Below are 12,549 nucleotides of genomic sequence, written 5' to 3' on the forward strand. Positions count from 1 at the left end.
GAAACAGGAAAATGGTCCTTTTGCCATTTTGAAAAATATAAAAAATTCAATAAAAAGTGATCTGAAGGTCGTACAGCCCTAAAAATTCTATCAAAAGTTGCAAAAAATCACACCACGCACAGCCCCTATACCAAAGTATGAAAAAGTTATTAGCGACAGAAGATGGAAAAATCTAAAAAAAAATTTGTACAGGTTTTAATTTTTGTAAATATATGAAAACATTATAAAAACTATACAAATTTGGTATCCCGTGATCGCACCAACATTTTATTTGGGGGGCACAGTGAAAGCCGTAAATCCAAGCCCAGAAGAACACAGTTCTCTCATAGATTTTTTATCTGTGGCTCAAACCCCTAATCATTGTAAGGTGACTTTCAAATTAAATGAGTCTGTGTCCAGCGCTGGAATTTTGACTAACTTGAAAGAAAAGACAAGACCTGTCCTTGCAGGAAGTTAGCAAACTGATAAGTTTGAGGGACCGACATTTATAGAAAACCATAAGGCACTTTACATAAGGCGTGTAATTAGGAAAGCAGCAACTATAATTGGGTGTTCTCACCCAGGAAATGTAACACTATTGGGTGTAAGCGCACAAAGGAGTCTAATACATGCAAATACTGAAACTTCCCAGGTGTTTGCCTGGATACCTTCCACTAGGTGATGCTAGTGAGCACTAAGTCTTTGTGTGCTGAGAGACAAACCCAAACTTTAGTTATCACTACACAAAGTTATATGAAATGAATGCTGAGTCTTTTTTTTTTTTTTTTTTTTTCACCCTCCCCCCCCCCCCAACCCCACAGCAGGAGAGAAAAAAAAAAAAAAAAAAAGGGAAAACCCACAAAGCTGATGCCTAATGCCATTTGGACCAGATTTTTCCCCATTTAGTTGACCGCTTTTCGGTCTTACAGCGTATTTTCTCATATTGAGCCACTCTTAGTGTTAAATTATGCCAAAGACTTTTAGAGGGAGGTTCTTTAGCTCCCCATTTACGAGCTACACAGACTAGTGCTAAATTCATCACCTTTGCTATTAAATCTTTCTCGACCCTGTCGACCCCCTCGTGGTCAATTAGCCCGAGAATAGCAGTTCTGACTGATGGAGCGCATTGCCAGCCCAAATTAGCGGAGGTAATTTCAAAAACTTTTAGCCAAAATTCCCTAATCCTAGGGCACTCCCAGGCTACGTGCAGGAAGCTAGCGTCCAACCCGTTACACTTATAGCAGCATGAGTCTTCACGGACTTTCATCCGATATAATAACGCCGGAGTGTAATAGAGTCTATGGACCGTGCTAAACTGTATCACCCTAAAATTCCAATTAAGTGAGCATCCCTTCATGTTCTTATAAATCCTCCCCCATTCAATGCTGTCGAGTGCCCCAATCTCCTCTTGCCATTTTACCTTTGACCCGTGCACAAACTTATTTGAGTGCTCCTTCACAACGTGTCTATAAATTTTAGATACAATTTTGGTAGTGCTCGTGGCTGTTCTAATCAGCTCCAAACAGTCATGTGATACTTTTTTTAATTTAATCAAATGTTTACCCCTTTTCAGTGCGTGAACCAATTGCATATACATAAATATATGATTCCCTTGCAGCCCGTGTTTAGTTTTTAGTTGCTCAAACGAAATGACCTTATTTTCAAATACTACTTGTGATATGTACTTCACACCTCTTTTAACCCAGAACCCCTTACCCGGTAGGGATTTTAGATCTGGCAACTTATCATTTAGCCATAGTGGTGACTCTTCTAGAAAACCTTGAATGCCTAGCATCTCCTTTAGTGCTACCCAGGACCTATGAAAAGAGCTACATAAATCCCATTTAGAAAATGGTGCTTCCAGTAACAGAGAGGATTCTAGTAGCTCAAAAATGCTACCAACTTTGCCCTCCGTCAGGTCTACCAGATTCGCCAGGATTGAATTCATCTCCCAATTGACAAAATTGCCTAACTGGGCTGACAAATAATATCCCTTAAAAAACGGGAGGCCTAAACCCCCTTCTCCGATTGCATTATATAGATAACACATCTTTATCCTAACTCTCTTTCGGCCCCATAACAGGTCGTTCAGTATAGCCTCCAGTAGCTTAAAGAAACTGTCATCTATCCAAATTGGACAGGCGGATAGTGTAAACAAAATCTTAGGGAGTAGGATCATTTTAATTAAACCTATCTTGTCAGCCTTTGTGAGTGGCATTTTACTCCAGGTCCCTACCTTGCGCCTAACCTCCTGTAGCAACGGTTTTAAATTAGTGCTCTCAAAATCACTTATTCTTCTAGTGACCATCGTGCCCAAATATTTAAACTGGTCCATACATAGTAACAAGTTCATATTCATGAAATATTCCTGTACCTCTGGACATAGTGGCATAAGTATCGACTTCTGCCAATTGATATCCAACCCTGAATATCTTCCAAATTCTCTAATTAACTGAAATGCTCTCGGGACAGATTGCAAAGAGTCGCTAAGATACATTACCATATCGTCTGCATATAGACAAATCTTGTCCTTTATGCCACAAGCCCCTCCCCCCTTAATCCCGGGATCTTCCCTAATCATTATTGCCAGGGGTTCTATATACAAAGCAAACAGGAGTGGGGATAGCGGGCACCCCTGACGGGTGCCCCTAGATAATGAAAAGAAATCAGAAAAGAGATCCCCTACTTTTATTCTAGCTACCGGGCAACAGTACATGCTTTTAACAAAACCAATAAATCTATCCCCTATACCAAACCTAGCCAATACCTTCCAGAGGAAGCTCCACTCCACCCTGTCAAACGCCTTAACCGCGTCTAAGGACAGGATGGAGCGGAGATCCCCCCGGCCCATCTCTATCGCTGAGTGAATCCTGAGCATACATTCACTGATCTTTCGGTTAGGGATAAACCCTTTCTGGTCCGTGTGTACAATGTCCTGAACTACCTTCTGTAGTCTACATGCCAAGGCCTTCGCCAGTATTTTTAGGTCAGTGTTTAGTAGTGATATTGGGCGAAACGACCCCACTTCCAGCTCGTCTTTACCCTTCTTGGGGATTAGTATAATGTTGGCCTCCGCCATCGTCCCTGATACCGAACCAGAGAGAAACCCTGCCTTGAATGTTTCCAGCAGACGTGGGAGCAGTGTTTTCTCATGTTTCCTATAAAAGCTAAAGGGAAACCCGTCAGGGCCTGGGGTGGAGTCTCTAATGCACAAGTTTAATGCCTCAGAGATCTCCTCCAACAGTAGCTCAGAATCCAAATAATCCCGTTGGACATGAGACACCGTAGGAAATGGCACCTTCTCCAAAAAATTATCGATTTCTATCCCTTGTACTACTGTCTGTGTCCTATATAAATTAGAAAAAAAACTCCTAAACACCTGTGCAATCTGTCCCGGGGCATTCTTTATGGTACCGTCCTGATCCCTAATAGCCACAATAGTTCTGCCACCAGCCCCAGAGGACCGTACCATATTTGCCAATAATTTGCCGGATCTACTACCCTCCACAAAGTATTTTTGGCCCTGAAAGAAAACTTTATGTTGGGCTTTTTGGTCCAAAAAGTCCTGTAACTGGGCCCTTGCCTCATTGACCTTTAATCTATTCACTTCCCCGGGTATACAAATGACCGCTTGTTCTGCCGCCTCCAAAGCTTCCTTCAATCTTTTCTCCTTAACCCCAAAGGTCTTTCTAGCGTGACTGATCTTATTCCTATATATTCCCCTTATAAATGCTTTGAAAGCATCCCATAGTATTCTACTGTCCTGCTCTTGAGAATTCCTGGACCAGAATTCCTGGGTGATATTCTCCATATCTATCTGCGGTTCCAAAATCGAAATCCAGTACGGATTTAACCTAAAGCTACGTACTTTGTTTCCTTCATGTGTCTTAACAGAAATCATAACGGGGCTGTGATCCGATATCGGGCAGGTTTCGTAGGACATTTTCAAAGGAGTCTAATACATGCAAATACTGAAACTTCCCAGGTGTTTGCCTGGATACCTTCCACTAGGTGATGCTAGTGAGCACTAAGTCTTTGTGTGCTGAGAGACAAACCCAAACTTTAGTTATCACTACACAAAGTTATATGAAATGAATGCTGAGTCTTTAAAATGTCCGACAATATGTAAGATGGCGTCTGGGTCCAGTGTAATATCTTTAACAGCGCTAATGGGTGTTTTTTGCTAATTTCACTGCATTTGTTTCAATTTGCATGGAAGAATAAATACTGCCACTATGAAGTGCAATTTGTTACACAGAAAACAAGCAGTCACAGAGCTCTTTACGTGTTAAAATTTTTTAAAAAATTATAGATTTTTTGTGTTGAGTGAAAAATGGAAATGAAAAAACAAAAGGGCTAGGTCCTTAGAGGGTTAATATCCTTTGATCACTGAAAATTCTCAGCATTTTATACATATTAGGCAGTTTCATGCATAGCATCATGTTTGACGAAAAGAACTCGTATTTTCGAAAGCTCGACCTCAAATATACTCTGTTAGCCTCAAAAAGGTATCGCCTGATTTCTTTACTCTTCTGCTTTCCATGGCTTGCACGGTACAAATCTACACTACTTTTAAGCCTCAAAATTCTTGCTCTTGTTTTTCTATGAGAAATTCTGAAACCTACCATTCCACTTTCTAACATGTTTTAATAGCAAGGATCTGCATTATGTGCTATAGTCTTGGAAAAATCACCATTTTCACTGGATTCCTGGTCACAAAAATGAAAATGGGGAGGTCCTTCCATTTTGTTAAATGTGCCATTTTTTTAAATCAAAGGTGTATAATTTAGACCATATAACCTAGTTATGACATTACTAATCAATACTTGAAACAATATTCATCCCCCAATTCCAACCCATTTTTGCTTTATCCCTAGCTAATAGAATTACTCGTGTCTTGTGCTTCAAAATGTCCATAGTTGTGTATAATTTCTTCATACAAATATCTGCAAATAACACCATTTTATCTGTTGCCTTCTTGCCACTGGTTCTAGAGTTAAATTATATCGTGAAACTGGGGGCACCTTTTGCTTGTTCCCCTACCTAATAGAATTCTGTCTGAGCCTAGGGCTGGCTATAGAAAAGTTTAAGTGCTTTATAGAACCGATCTCCTATTATAATTATTAACTTAACATTGTTGAGCCAGGGCAAGACCACACTATTGAAAGCTTTCTCCGCACTCACAGATGATATTGCTGCGTTCTTCACCTCTTGAGGTCTTGCCCTGTATCATTTCCCTACTGCCAATATGGGTCAAACATTTTTCATTTCATGCCTTTAACTCCTTAAAGAGGTTTTCCAATTCCAAAATTCTCACATCTCAATTCCCTAGTGATAACACAATAAAGATTATTTTACCCCTTACTTTACAGTGTTACTCAGTGTAATTGCTCTTTTAGCTCCTATCACACTCTAGGCTTCTCGGTGTAAGATTCCAGTGTGTGGGTGGGTATTCTCTAAGCAGACACCTTATTCTTCATCTGGTTCTGTGGGGTGACACTGTGGTTACATTAGGGTACAAGTGTATATACACTTTCATCTGGCAGGGAGCACACAGCGTAAAGGGATAAATCTCAGTTCCACACTGTCACACGTCTAAGATGGCGGCCCGACCGCAAGTCAGAAGTAACGGGGTCGTGTCTAGGGGCAACTGAAATGGTGTACACCAGGACTGATTGAGACGGGGTGGACTCATATCTGTGAAATGCTGTATTTTTGTTAATAACAGCAAACTGGAGAATCTTATTTTGTTATCGTGAGTATATTCAAGAAACTTCTTCATGGGAATACCCCTTTAAGGACACAACCTGTTTGTCCACGTTATGGCTCGGTCCTTTTTTAAAAAAAAAAAAATTCGACTTGTGCTTTCCTGTGTTAATAACTTCTCAACACTTTAAAATATCCCTGAGATTTTCAGATTGTTTAATTGTGACTGTGAGCAATTTCTTTTCTTTTTTTTTTTTTTAAGAAACCTTTTGCCATTGGTCTTCATTTCCACAATTTGATTATTTTATTGATTTTTTTTTTTTTTTGTTTAGCTGGCAATTTCTCAGATTTTCTAGAGATTTGAAAAATTCTATATTTTTGGTGTTCAGTTCAGTTTTGAAGTGCCCTATAAAGGCTTATGCACTATATACTCCCACAAGTAACACCATTCTATGAATCTCAAACTATTCAAATCGGCATTTGAGAAGACTTTTAACCCTTTAATTTTTTTCTCTGGAATTAAATAAAAATGGATTGGAAATTTGGAAATTTCAATTTTTATTTAAGATTATTCTCATTTAGCCCTAAAAAGAATCTACAAGATGGAGACACAGAAGGGCTCGGAAGAGAATGGCATTTGGAGCACAGACATTTAATTTTTTTTTTTTTGGCATCATAAAACATTTGTAGATGCCCTTAGGGGTCAGTACAGTAGATACCCCTTGAGAATTGACCCTATTTAAAAACTACACCCCACCATGATTTTAAACCAGGAGTGTAGTCGGCATTTTAACCCCACAGGTGGACCCCAAGGATGATGCATATTGGATTGTGCATAGTACAAAATATCCATTGTCATCTTGTGCCAAGCTCCTGCCACCGGAGACAAACACCCCATAAATTATGATGCGGATTCTCCCAGGTACGGCAGTGCGCCATATGTGGGAATAATCAACAGGCTGGGCACATGGCAGACCTCAGCAGGGAAGGTGTGGCATGGCATGATGTATAAGATGTGTGTGCATCAGGGTAAATCGTTCAGGTTACAATTATATATCCAGGGGCGTGTGATAAATCCTGGAAAAAAATTCAGGTATATGTGTATGTATGTATATATTTTTATATTGTTATTATCCCTTTTGGAGCACACCCTCCACCTCTTCTGTGTCCTTTCCAGGAGAAGTTCCTCAAAGTGCTGCCCTGTTACAATGCGTTATGTGGCTTCGCTTCCAGACGTGCTAGCGCTCCCACCTTTCTGGTCTTTAAACATCAGCTGCTTGAGTACCAGCTCTTGAAATTCAGGGAAGGTTCCCCCCCAGGCCTGCACGTCACTGTGGCACGTAATCTGTCTGATGTGCACGGCCATCTTCTTGTACTAACCCCCCCCCCCCGACTTCTCCATGGCGTTATATGGCTGAAGTACCTGGCCTGACAAATCCACCCATGCCATGTATTTATAGTAATCCAATATATGGTCCGGCTACACTGGTACCTCATACTGGGACAGTGGTGGTGGTTTGCCCATGTATTGTTGTTAGAATTGTTTTGTACAAGGACAAAGGGAGATTTTCTTGCACTCAGTTGCTGCTCGTGTCTTCTGAGCTTTTTCCCTAGCAGCGACTTGGGGACACCTCTCTGATTCTCCCTTCTAACAGTGCCGCATGCCGCAGTTTGTCTGGAAGCGAAACACTTGAACAACGTATTGCTGGTATAAAAATAGTCCAAGTGGAGGTGGTAGCCCTGGTCTAGTACTGGGTACACCAAATCCCAGACTATTTTTCCAGCAGTTTCCAGGAAGATGCTGCCCATATTAGACTATCATAATTGGGGTCATATGTGGCTGGGCACTGTGAATTGTCGGCAAAATGTATAAACTTAAGGATGGCTTCTATGCGCATCCCAACCATCGCCATGTGGAACATCGAGGTTCGGTGCAGTATGTAAGTGCTCCAAAATTCCCCTATTGTGGGCTTCCTTACTAGTACCATAAGAAGCACTATTCCCCAATATTTCTCTCTGCTACACTTACAGGGGTCCACCTTTTGGGATTTTGGGCAATATTTTGTACAGGACTTCAAGTAAAATCGGGGACCTGAGGGGCGTAGTTACTAGGGGTCACCCATGTGGGGTCAGAAGTCCTAGGCACATCAGCACTACTACAAAAGCGCCTTCTTTGGGGTTTCCTCAGTTGCTTTGTGAGCACTAGGTGGACAAATACAACGGACACTCGTCCCCACTAGCTGACTCCGTATCGGAGGCCATATAATTTTATACACCTCCAAGTCAGTGTATGTCTTGTGGGACTTGATTGGGGGGATAGTACACAACCTACACAGAACGCCTACTCCTCAACACTACTACAACTCCACGCAGATGGCACTTAACGCCAAAGCCACTTTTCACCTTCTTGACATGGCCCATTTTTTCAAATCTGCCCGGTGTCATTATAAGTGGTTATAACTTCGGAACGCTTTAACATAACCAAGTGATTTTGAAATTGTTTTCTCGTGACACGTTGTACTTCATGTTAGTTGAAAAATGTTGTTTATGTGTTGCATTTATTTATGGAAAAAAACAGATATTTGGTGAAAATTTGGAAAGTCTTGATTTTTGAAATTGAAAATGTTCTACTTTTTCCATAAGCATAACAGCAAAAAACTTGATAACTAACATTAACCGAATGTCTGCTTTATGACTCCATGTTTTTTATGCATTCTCTCATTTTTGTAAGATCTTATGGGGCTTTAAACTTTAGGTACGATTTCTCAATATTCATAAAAAACACAAAATCCTGCTTTTGCAGGACCTGCTTATTTATTGCAACATTAGATACAATTTACAAATATTTCATTTTAGTGGGTAATTAGCTTATTGATGAGATTTTATTAACTCTTAAATGTACAGGGAAAGAAAATTGTACATTTTGGTTTCCTTTCTATTTTTTTGGGGCAGTTAACCATACCATAAAAATAACATATTTTTATTCTATGGATCACTACGGTTATGGTGATAACTTATTTATATAGTTTGAGAAAATCTCATTTTCCATGACTGCCCCAACTGGAGGATGACCCTTGACCTCTGTAGGGACAGGAAGCAGAGAGGTTAAATGGCCCTCCCCCGCATCCACACTCCAGTGGCTTCCTGTCCTTACACAGGGCAGGGAGTAGAGAAAAATTCTCTCCTCGCTTCCCGTTAGTTGGGACAATGAGGGGGGAGCGGCCCTTTCCTCTGCCCTCCAGAACTGTGCCTTTCTCCGGCTCTGCCCGCGGCTCCTGGAGCCTAGGACACCCGGAGCGCGTGGTCTTCGCGCTTGCGCGCACGTGTCAGACTTTCGGCTGGCCCCGGCGTCCACTTCCGGTGAAGTGACACAAAACCAGATGTGACGTCAAAGGCACGTGATCCGGAAGCAGGATCGCGGGGCAGTAAGTTTAAATGGCTCTAGCGTGGTAATCTCGTTGATCTGAGATCTAATCTTCACACCGGAGCATACACCTAACCTGCCTGCTTCCGAGATCAAGGTTTTCTGGCGTTATTCAGGTCGGTCATTTAGGAGCGCTATTCACATCTGTAATTTGTGTATTCTGACACTGGCCGCATTTACATTATAGACCCTGGTGGATCTCTCCGGGCTTACCCGTACCAGGTAAAATCCTGTCATTTTAACCATTGCAGCACTGAACTCCAGGCCTTCAGTTGTTATTGTTACATTCTAGGCTGGCTGGTTAGTGTAGTCCCTCTGAGAACATGGAACCCTGCAATTTGGAGGCCTCAGGTTTGGACCTCATATCCCCACCTCCTGTGAGTAGGGGTTAAAGGGATAGGGTGGTGGGTCACCCACATGTCCCGTTTATAGTACTTCCTTAATTGGGCTCTCCTCTCCTTGATAGGATCCCAAGGAGAAGGAAAAACGTTGTTCTAAGGAACAATCCTTGGAGAGAAAGAAAACTCAAATATGTTTTTTGAAAAACTGCCGAGTGCTTATAAGGAAGCCTTTGTGCAAGAAATGCCTGGATAATTTGCTTTGTGACGAGAGGGCCTCATTCATGGATGAGATGTGTAGTTTTATCCAGGAGAAAGTCCGATCATCCGTTTCTTCATCCTTGGCTGCCTTTGCTCCCCAGGAGCCACCTCAAAAACGACAGAGGATAATACTCTTCTTCAGACCCCGCTTCAGACTTCAGAAGGAGCAACGGTCAGGGATTCATTGGAGTTTGACACATCCCCCTCCATCTCTGCAAATAAAATGGAGTCCAGATATTTACTGGCCTCTGAAGATCTAGTACCCCTCTTAAAGGCTGTACGTGATACCCTGAAAATAGAGGCGGTAGAAGAGACTCAGTCCATCCAGGATGAACTCTTCGGTCTTCTTAAAGTTAGAGGCTATTATTAACCGGGAATACACCTCTCAAAGACCTGGTTCTGGAAGAATGGAGGGATCTGGAAAATTAAAATTTCTTAATACAAAGAATTTAGGAACCGCCTTTCATTCGATGAAGAGGAAGCCAGGCAATGGAACTCCTTAGATGGACATTCAGGTCACAAAGATGACTAAAAAGACCGACTTGCCTTTTGAGGACACTACCCACTTGAAGGACCCACTGGATAGAAAGGCAGCCTGTTGAAAAAGAGCTGGGAGTGTTCTATGCTGAACTTAAAGTCCAACATCGCTACAATGCCTGTAGCTCGCACCCTTTTCCACTGGGTAATGGAGTTGGAGAAGCATGTAAGGGATGGAACCCCAAGGGATTTGTTGCTTAACACCTTCTCAACCCTGAAGGCAGCCACAGCTTTCATTGCGGACGCTTCAGCGGAAGGGGTAAGGATTAGTGCCAAGGAAGGAGCACTATCCAACTCGGTGAGAAGATCCCTCTGGTTAAGTCAGTGGAACGGAGACTTTAGGTCTAAGTCCAAGTTGTGCGGCATTCCATTAGAGGGAGAGTATGTGTTTGGGCCCGAATTGGACACCATCCTGGAAAATCCTGGATAAGAAGGGCTTCCCGGAATCCACAACCAGTCTGAGGAAACCTTCCTTTCGAGACCCCAAAGACAGGAGACAGTCATATATGGGTAAGGGTAAGCAAGGAAGGTGGAGCTACCCTAAAAGTGGAAGAGGCAGAGGGTTTCTCCTTAGTGCCAGTAACTCCGTCCGGAGTCCCAGCAAGCAATGACGCCAAGGTGGGAGGAAGATTGTTGAATTTTCACCAACAATGGAGCCGGATCACATCAAATCCCTGGATATTATCTATCCTCCAGGACGGCTACAAAATAGAATTGACCGCTCTTCCTCCCACAAATTGCGTCCTAACCAGGCAACCCTCTCAGGACCTGTTACTCCAACTCTGGGCAGAAGTACAGAAATTAATAGAGCTGGACGTGATTATCCCCGTACCTCTGGAACACCAAAGAAGAGGACATTATTCTCCATTGTTCCTCATAAAAAAGCCAAATGGGAAGTCCAGAATGATCTGCAACCTGAAAGGCTTAAACAAGTATGTCCGCTACAGGAGGTACAAGATGGAGAGAGTCTCTTCTGCTTCAGCCCTAATCCAACCTCGGGCGTTCATGTGTACGATAGACCTTAAGGACGCCTACTCCCACCTCCCCAATATACCCCAACTCACAGAAGTTTCTCAGGTTTGCAGTTCTATCACCAGAAGGCAAGGAAGTTCATTTCCAGTACAAAGCTCTTCCCTTCGGAATATCCTCCGCGCCGAGAACTTTTTCGAAGATAATGGTCGAGATAGTAGCTTTCCTGAGAAAGGAAGGAATATCCATCATTCCATTTCTGGACGACCTTCTGGTAGTAAGCGCCTCAAGACAAGAGCTGATTCTTCACAGGGACGTCACCATGAAGACTCTTTGACAACTAGGCAGGATTATCAACTCAGAAAAATCCAGCCTAGACCCAAGCATGTAGTTTTCCTAGGAGTGCTGATAGATTTCACACAGAAAATGTCCTTTCTCCCGCTGGGAAATAGAGAAACTAATTCTTCAGGTAACAACAAGAGGAAGTGCTTCTCCATAAGAGAAGCAATGAAAATCCTTGAACTCATGACTGCATGCATCCAGTGCGTGCAATGTAGTCAAAGCCATACAAGAACACTTCAAAACTGGGTGCTGTCCCCCTGGGACAAAGATCCCCTTCACCTAAACCAGAAGGTGGAAAATCCCCTTTCAGTCTCACGGTCCATGGATTGGTGGACAGATCCGGCAAATCTGAGGAAAGGAATACCCTGGCATCCCTGGCCAAGTACAATTATATAGACGGACGCAAGTCAGTCGGGATGGGGAGCGATTGTTGCAGATCATCCTGTTCAGGGACTGTGGCCAAATTCAGTAAAATCCCTTTCCGCAAATTATCGGGAATTGAGAGCGGTGCTGGAAACCTTAAAAGCCAGCTCACAAATTCTTAAGGGGAAACACGTCAGGATATATTCAGGCAATTTCACAAGGGTGGCATACTTACGCCACCAAGGGGGAACCAAAAATCCAGATCTCTTGGGGCTCTCAATCAAGATCTTTGCCTGGGCAGAGAACAATCTTCAATCCCTCTCCTCAATTCACCTAAAGGGAGAAGAAAATCAGGTGGCAGACTTCCGCAGTCGGAGAAAAATCAATCAGAACGAGTGGTATCTGAACGAGGACATCTTCCATCAGTTAGTAAAGAGGTGGGGACAACCATCAATAGACTTGTTTGCCTCCAGCATGAAAGCGGAGCTCCCGTGTTTCTTCTCTGGAACCCACAGTTCCCCTCAGCCAAAGGGATGCATTCAGCCAGTCTTGGAGGGGGCCGTTACTGTATGCTTTTCCCCCAATACATCTCGTGACCCGAGTCATTAAAAAAATGACCAGGCGGAAGTT

At 42.7% G+C, this 12,549-nt stretch overlaps 1 protein-coding gene across 1 annotated transcript in view; it reads left to right on the plus strand.

Annotated features, from left to right (window-relative positions):
- Window positions 1-12,549, plus strand: part of CSE1L (chromosome segregation 1 like) — a 245,821-nt gene that overhangs the window by 98,925 nt on the left and 134,347 nt on the right. The gene's annotated exons all lie outside the window — the stretch shown is intronic.

The sequence above is a fragment of the Engystomops pustulosus genome, chromosome 6, assembly GCF_040894005.1.
Source record: "Engystomops pustulosus chromosome 6, aEngPut4.maternal, whole genome shotgun sequence".
NCBI lineage: Eukaryota > Metazoa > Chordata > Amphibia > Anura > Leptodactylidae > Engystomops > Engystomops pustulosus.